This window comes from Manis pentadactyla, chromosome 5 (assembly GCF_030020395.1).
Source record: "Manis pentadactyla isolate mManPen7 chromosome 5, mManPen7.hap1, whole genome shotgun sequence".
Lineage (NCBI taxonomy): Eukaryota > Metazoa > Chordata > Mammalia > Pholidota > Manidae > Manis > Manis pentadactyla.
In genome coordinates this window covers 64,931,518-64,940,622 of record NC_080023.1, presented here as the reverse complement: position 1 = coordinate 64,940,622, position 9,105 = coordinate 64,931,518, and the positions used below count along the sequence as shown (strand labels likewise).

The 9,105-nt window shown below is 35.9% G+C and overlaps 1 protein-coding gene across 4 annotated transcripts in view; it reads right to left on the bottom strand.

Annotated features, from left to right (window-relative positions):
• BMP2K (BMP2 inducible kinase) overlaps window positions 1-9,105 on the bottom strand; it is a 174,984-nt gene that overhangs the window by 3,084 nt on the left and 162,795 nt on the right. The window lies entirely within an intron of this gene.

The window sequence follows — 9,105 nt, the reverse complement described above, 5'->3', positions numbered from 1 at the left end:
TATGACATCTCTCAGTTCCTTCCCTCTCTTTCAAAGTAAGCACTAGGGTCCTCCTACCTCTCTGACTATTCCTTCTTGGCCATATTCGTAGAGATTTCTTTCCCTAACATCTCCTTAAACATGTATGTTCCCCAGGCTTCTATCCTTGGCTGTTTCTCCTTCTGCATATCCTCCCCAGGTCTTAAGTACTTGTATGTTTAATGCCACATACACCGTAACGACTGGATCTCTAATACTTACCAAGAATACTTATCTCTTTTATTCCTCTAGTACTTATTATGACATGTATCCTACCATTACTTCAAACTCAGTAATTTCAAGAGAGATCACCTGTCTTCTTTAACTGTGCTCTCCAGCTCCCTCTAAATTAGTAAACAATTTCCTTTTCCCACCAAATAGTGTTTTTAAAATCTCTGGAATCTGTTTTCTCTTCTCCCTCCCTATCTCTCATCTAAAAACCCTGTAGATTCTGAAGTTATCTGCCTCCAGTCCCATATCCTTCAAACTGCTCCACTAATCATGCGGCTATTGCTTAAAATCTATTAGTGGCTCTCTAGAGGCCCAACCCTTAGCCCAGCACCGGGGATCTCGATCTGGGTGCTGTCGTACACAACCTAATTTAGACTCAGACACTGCTGTCTTATTACAGCAACACCTGAACTCTCCCTACTCAAATTCAGGAACTGGATAGATTTGGATAAAGTATTTTTTTTTGAGCTATCTTGTTATCCAAGCCCTTCATGTTTTCAACTGGAAACTGAGGAACCTAATAGATTTAGGTTTCAAGGGGCACTTAGCTATTACAATCTCTCTACTGCTGGAACATCATACCTCTGTATATCCCTCCCAGCACTCCCACTCCCACCTGACTGCCCAGTGTAACAGGCTGTACTTCAATGCCAGCCCATGCCACAGCCCTTCAGTGGCTCCCCTCAAAAAACACCCATAACTGGTGCTCCTGATGAACCTAGTATAAGCCTTAATTATAGCAGGTACTGTACTGTATCACAATTATTATACTTGTTTATTTTCCCTACCTGATTATGAGCTCTTAGACACAGACCTATTTATCATTTACCTCATAGATCATTTTTACCGCAGCACTGTACTGAATCAGTTTTTGTTGAGTGACACAGTAAGTTACTACTCTGGGCTCACAGCTATGGACACACACATATTTGATATGTTCAGAATACAGTAATGTTACATAGAAAAGGAAACCCTTTACATTTGGAGATGTTTTAGCTCGGAATTCAGTCACTCACATTTCTTATTTGATGGGGCACTTTACTACATGTTACACACTGGTGAATAAAATAAACATGGTCTCTGCCTTCAGGAGATTACAATCAAGTGTGGGAGACAGAGTATAAGTAAACATAAACACTGAAGTAACAGATCAGTGGTGCAAGTTATGGGGCAGGAGGAGGACAGTCAGCAAAGGCCTCCCTGAGGAGGAGTCAGTTGTAACTGAAGAGTGAGAAGGAGCCTTCTATGCCAAGAACAAGCCTGAAGCTGCTGCACTTGAAGGCTCTGGCACGTGTAAAGGCCAACTCGGGAAAGAGGTTGGCGTGTTTGAGGGACTGCAGATAGGCCAGTGTGGCTGGAAAACAGTGAGCAAGAGGAATACTGTACAAGGTGAGGCAGGAAAGACAGAGGAGAGGACCAGACTGTCAAGGTCCCAGTTGGGCCATGATACAGAGTTTGGATTTTGTTCTAAATTTGGTGTATAGTGGGAAGCCATCACAAGGCTTTATTTAAAATAGGTGCCATGATCAGATTTATATTTCAAAAAGATAGCTACTACTTGCAAAATAGACTGAAGAGAAGGGTGCAAAGTGGGGAGATGAGTAATTCAAGTTAGAGATCCTGGTGGCCTGGACAACACTGGTGGCAGGGTAAATAGAAGTGGAAGAACTAGAATGAAGAGAACTCTGGATGGATGGCAGTGCCATTAACACAGAAATGAGTGAGTAAAGAATAAATTGGGAAGGAGAGATTGTCAGGAATTTGGACACATAGCTTGAGGTATCTGTGAGAAATTTAGGTGCAAGCTAATGTCTGTGGCTGGAGCACAATAGTTTTTAGTTGGATGAAATACATTAGGGAGTGAACACCACACAGGGAGTCACAAGTCTGAAGGAAATCATCTATCTAGGAAGAGAGTACAGAAGAGGAAAACGGGATCTAGCACTGAGCCCTCAGGGAGAAAACATTAGAGGCAAACGGAAAAGCACCACAGCGGAGGTCCAAAACCAGGTGAGTGCATGTCTCAGGAGCCCAGAGAGCAGTGTTGCAGGGGAGGGAACAGACAACTGCAAAGCGGCCCAATGAACTGAGGGCAGAAAACGGCCTGCAGCTCCGTCACCTCCTATGGATTGTTGGTAACCTTGAAGTCAAGAGTGAGGGGAAAGAAGACTGGAGAATTCCATCAGGTTTTACTTAAATATAATTATAATCTTCATCTATTATTCATCTACCAGTTCCTTGAAACCAGCCAAGAGCTTTATGCTTTCTTTATAATATAATTTATAATAGGCTTATCTTAAATCCTAACAGATTAAAACCAAATCAAATGCAGATTCTCAAGTTTGACTTATCCTCCATATAGCATTTTTCTGACATTAAAACCAAAGATTACCATTAAATTAGCTATAGAATTTATTTTCATGAATTTGTTTTCTAAGGCAAAGACTGCAGTTGTCTCTTGCTCTGGGACATTTCCTCTAAGATGGATTTTAACTTACTACTTTCCCAAGCTACTTACTCACCCACAGAGAACTCTGCCTGCTCCTGGGTACCTCCAAAAACATTCCAGCATGTTCCCAAAGAGTATTCTGCAGAACACTATTCCCGCAACAAGAACCAAGCGGTTCTATGGTCTCCAGCAACTGAGTTAATGAACTGCAGTACCACAGGCTGTGCCTCCACTCTACTCACCTGGAAAATGCTCGTCGTATTAGAAGTGCTGACAAGTCCTACACAAAACCTGTTTAATTTTATGAAACCAGGAGCTTCCAAATTTGCTTCACTATAAGCACTTGTATTAATATGTAACACCTATTAGTCTTTATAAACAATTCTGCAAAACACTGTAGGAAAATGCTGCTCTCCAATGTCTCTGAGAGAATTTCCATTTTTAGGATACAGTTTTATTCCAGGCCTTCTAGAATATTTAAAATAGGACAGAGTCCTTCAATTGACCTTTTTGTTATTCTTATATTTTAATCCCAGTCTTCTAAATTAACTGTTTCCTTTACCCAGTTCCTTAACATTGCTTTCCCAAACACTTCCATCACTTTCTGTTTTCAATCTGCCCACCCATTGTCAGCTTCTCAAAGTTGTATTAATAGGGATATATATGTCTTTGTTGTAAAGTGCTAATCAGGTCTATTTTTTAAATTGTCAGTGTGAATATAAATTTATGGGGTTTCTTCACTTATTCTTAATATGTCTTTAGGTATCAAAATAGTCCATTATTGTGATAGAAAAATGATAAAAACCATATAATATGTTTGTTTACCTACAGAACCTCTAGGTTGTTTCTAGTTTTTCAGCATTTTAAGTAGAACCATGATCATGTATTTTTTCCTTGGTGGGGAAAATAGAATGAAAGCTCGGTCCTTTTTTAATATAAATTTCATTTTATCAATTTACTATTATTCCTTCCTTATGCATAATTAACATACAGCTAGTAAAGTTAACCCATTAACAATCTGAGAAGATCATAGCTAAATACTGTACTCTGTTCCCCCATACATAACATGAGGGAATATGTTATTGTATTATGAGAAAATAATATCATAGTAGCAGGTTCTACTTCATAGGATGTCATAAAGAAAGAATTTAAAACATTGCCTGACACATAATAAGCACTTGATAAAATTAACTGTAATCATCATCTACAGGGCAAGGCCAAACTCAATTATCTCATCCATCACACTCCAACCTTCTAGGAACTTTTCTGGACTCAATGTTTGAAGGTGAATCTAAATGAGAGGGAAGATTAGGGAAAAGGGGGAAAGAAGAGTGCAATTATATGGCTAATTCAAGAGTAGTTCAGGTCCACTTTAGAACTGACCAGAAGTAAGTAGACAAATAAATGTATATTCACATACCACAAGGGTGCATGCTGGACCCTTGGAAACTATACCTCTGATTTTTAAATAGCTTTGGTTGAGGGCACAGTATAAAAAAACTGAAAAGGACTACTTTCAAAAAGAGCAAGAAAAGAGACAATGATCTATGTTATCTTTGTAGTTTCACATTACATCCCTGAGATGAACAGAAGTCCTGTTAGTACAGATACACTGGTTTTATTTTTCATTGCCTCCCCTTCTTAAAACAAACAAGCAATCAAAAATATTTATCCAAATTCCTTCTTTCTCCCACATGCTCACAACCCGCCCTGACATTGTTTATGTTTTAATTCTCTATCCTCCTACTCCTTCCTACACCCTCGTAGTCAAAACCAGCAGGGAGCCTCTCTGACAGCACACAAGGGACAACTTAAATGGTTAAGCACAATGAGGTCATCACTCTCCAGCACCTCCTGCTGAGGAGAAGTTAAATTCGAGGCAATACATTATAGCAATCCTAGATAGAATTTCACTTCCTACAGTAACAGCGATTTACTTAATCATCCTGTCTATTGTGAAACTATAGAACCAAGAAAGAAATGGAAATAATACAAAAATAAAAATTACTAAGGCTTTTAGTTCTGTTTCACAGGCACAAAAGACTATCACAAGAAGTATTACAAGTTATAAAGCTGGTTACCTACTATACAGTAGATAGTACTCTAAAATGTACTTTCATAGCAAAGAGTGCCATCAACTTTTATAATCCATTTCTTTGCCTAAACATACTTCTGTAATTAAAAAATAAATTCATTTATTCTTACTGTTTGCTCCTAGCCAGATTTTGTCTTCCATGTTGTTAGAATAAATATTAACATGTGATTTACTGTGGAATTTAAATCAAGATTATTTCACTGCCAAATGCAGCTTAACTAGTTTTGCCTTATAATGCAATATATTCTAAATCCTAATAATCCCTGTATTTACTGAGATTTGTATTAACATTTATTTAAAAATGGCTGTTTTTCAAGTAAGTGGAAAGGGAGCTATAATGTTTAGAGTAAGCACTAGGAACATGTACTTAAAAAGCATAAACAGATATCTAGAACATACCAGGATCATACCTTATTTACACCTTTTCTCAATTTTGGTAAAACACTGTAAAATTCCATATATTGGTAATTTTTATTTTTGGCTCTAAGGGCATTGTCTTTAAACTAAATACAGAAGAGTGACATTTTGATGGCTTCTAGTCAGGATATTATTTATTTCTGCTTTGTGTCTTGCAACTACAAACTAAAAATTTCAGCTTTTTGAGTAATCCTCTTATTTTGAGGTTGGGTTTGATTGCTGGAAACAGCCAAAATCTTATCAGAGCTAAATCCTGAGAATAAAGTGAGTGACTACAATAGACAATGAAGATTTGAGTAAATTGTTAAGAACATCAATGATGGGGTACAAAGTCTTAAATTCTTAAACTGTCTCTCAGGGAAATTTCAAGTTAAGCATTGATAAAAAAAAAAAAAAAGGTAGAGCAATGGAAATAAATCACTAAAGTAAGTGCCAAGATAATTGGTACTTATTTACACACAAAAATGTTGAAGTTATCTCGCTGCTTCATAGCTTAATACCTTCAAGACCGTAGTTCAAAGCTCACCAAAGTAGGGCTTCAATTATTCAGTACCGTCAGTAAAATAAGGAGATAAAAAATAAAATACCAAACCACCTGGTAACTGTCTCTATTAAAATGTATAGCATACTTCCCTTCCTTCACCAAGAAAGGACACTGACCAGATGTGTCCCTGATGCCCTGTGTTCTCATTTGGAATCATGCATTACTTAGTGTTTCACTTTCCTCATTTATAAAGTAGGGATAGCAATAGTATCTGCCTCAGAGAGCTGCAGCAGGATTAAACTAAGAATACACACACAAAGCTTACAACAGTGCACACTGTAGGTACTCAGTAAAGGGCTATATTATTGTTATTGCTGATGTGTTATACCATCATTCATGACTTTATAGAGTATGTACTATATATTTCTAACAGCACTGAGAAATGAATCAGAGAGAATAGGAACTAATACTGTCAAGTGCACAAATACAGTGCCAAGGGTTTTTCAGACATTATCTCAACCACCACTAGGCTCCCACAACATTAGGAGGGCGACAATGCTCTGTAAGGTTTGCTGTGATCTTTCCTCTTCAATGTTATTAACTACACCTTCAAAAACGTTCTCCTTGCTTTCCATGTCAGATCACTGTTCAAATACATGCACTGTTACCACCCAATGCTCATTCCTTGTCTTTCTCTTTTCTCTTTTCTATTTCTTTCTTTTGGTGACCTTAATCCCATTTCATAACTTCAACTATCTTTAAAGCAAAAAAACAAAGGATTTTTAAAGATACAGTCCAATCTCTTTTCATACATAAATTTGAAACTAGGGAAAAGTTGAATTATTTGCCCAAGTTTAAGGCCATATATCAAGGCCATAATGACTTCTCTGCTGATGACACTAGTTTAAAACTCTCATCTGTAATCTGTATATATAATTAAACTACCAGTAGAGTATCAGCAGCAAACTTGTTGGAGTATGGTGTATCCTCAAGCCCTCCAAAATACAACCACAGACTCGTCTTGCATTTCTTTTGTATCCCCTTTACAAATCTATGCCTCAACAGAGATTTAAAAAGCTAATAGAATAGTGTTTTGTTGAGCTCTATGATAATACCTTGTATTGAGTATTTTATAGTCTGTAGGTTTAAGTTCTCAAAATACTGTAAGACTTTATCAACAAATGAAAGAATACTCCATTTTACAAAATTCACAGAAGATAAACATCCAAAAAAGTCTGTTTCCTCATCTATAAAATAAGAACAATAAAGGGACTTACCTCAAAGAGCCAAACGTTAAATAATATACATCTTATTTAGTGAATGCTCATTAAATATTAGGGTGTGTGTGTGAGAGAGAGATAATATTACCAAAGTATACTTTGATAATGAATTCATTCAAAGGATTGTACATCATACAAAGATGAACAAGACAATTCTTGGCTTCAAGAAGCTTATCATTCACTTTAACAATTGTGAAATCCACATACTAATCCTGATTTTAGTGATGAGCAAAATGATGAGGTAAAAACAAATGCGTGATCCTAAACAACAAGCTTACCTCACCAAATGAATTCAAGAACATGAATTCATTCATCCATTCCATGCTCAAGTTTTCATAAAATGAAATTTCTAGATGTTAAATTTTCAGATATCACAGTTTTGCAGTCCAAAAGAGGATTTCAAACTCAAAAACTAAAATTTGTAGTCAATTTTCAGACTTTTATGTACTATTATAGTATTCTTTCAAACAAATGCTTCGTAAAGAGAATGAGATCCTAGTTAATGCGACACTATTTTAAATAAATATTGCAAATGTTCTTAAATCACATAAATGAACCTTTTCCTAAACTGTATCAAAAAATTCAAAATACTTCAAAAAACCAAAAATAATGTGAGGAAAGGAGCATGTTTGCATCATATTCATATTACCACTTTTCTAATCAAGTCTCCCCATCTTTTAGAGAATAGTTCTGTTAGTTATAAAACAGGTGGTACATTTTTAATCATATAAGAAGCTTCCGGTTGCAAAGAAGTTTTGATGTTCTCTTTTTGCTATCAGATTATAGAGGATGAATGGCTTGAAACTGCTATTGTAATTACATGACTTCTGTTGTCTCATCATTTAGGGTATAAAGGAGGGGATATAAGAATTTAAAGCTCACTTTGAATTAGTATCACACTGCTTGCTATCATTTCCCAGAAATTTACCAGCCAGGCTCAAGGATTTGTAGATTAGAAGGCTTTATTCAAAATCTGTACTATTTCTCTGAAGACAGGCCAAGTAACCAGGTCTGCATGTAAGAAGAGAATCCACTAGTTGTGAAGAGTATTAAAAATGTTATAAAACTGACATTTCTATTATGTTACTCATATTATTATTGATTTTTTTATTTAAAATAGGCCACTTAACACTTTTATTTGTTTTGTTACTACTAAAAGAACAGAGTTTAGAATTAGGACTGGATTCCTACTAATAAACTACCTGACCATAAAAAGTCATGGACATGCTCTAAGCCTTAGTTTCCACTGTATGTATATATTAGAACTCAGTAAATGATAACTTTTTTTCTATTCTATGCTAAAGTAGAAAAGTTCTTGATCTTCAAGAATTATATACTAGAATCTAAAGGTATAAAAATAAATACACCTCATCATGGCTTATTAAAATGACCCAGCATTTGGACTGACAATCTGTAATAGTTTGTGTTCCAACAAATATTGGCTACATACAGTGTGACTTTTCCCAACCCTGAACTCAATTTAACTTCCTATTAGGTAATGAGACCCATGAGGGTGAATCTAGGGATTGGGAGAGTAGGGAACGTTCACCAGATCTAATTAACAATGAAATGCAGTATTAGAATCTAAAACTTCAGTGACCTAATTAATATGGCCTATATGTCAACAAAATTCTTCAAACATACTACATGTTTCAGAAGTTGTTTATAGTGTAAACCACTTAATTTTAATAATTCACAAAGCCACACAGCCTATGTTGGTACACTAACTGTAAAATGATACCTTGGGAAGAAGGGTGTGTAGGTTTCAGTAAGGGAATAAATACTATGCTTTTAGTATTAATTTTATATGTACATTGTAGTGAGTACTGGTAGTTAATGCTTTAATACTAGAAACAGCACTACTAAAACAGTTCTTGGTAGGGAAAAGCATAAACAGATTTTACATCTTACTTAAAGGTGTCATTCAGGAGTTAAGAGGATACTAGAACTTATTTTTACTGGAACTTTGTACTGCTAATACTTGGATAGCAGCTGCAAAACTTATTTAACATTAAGATTTTGTAATTTAGTAGTAAGTAGTAAAAATACTATTTACTAACACTGCCAACAACAGCCACAATAGCAACCAACAATGAGGATGTATGTACTTCGTACAACATTCTCTCATTTA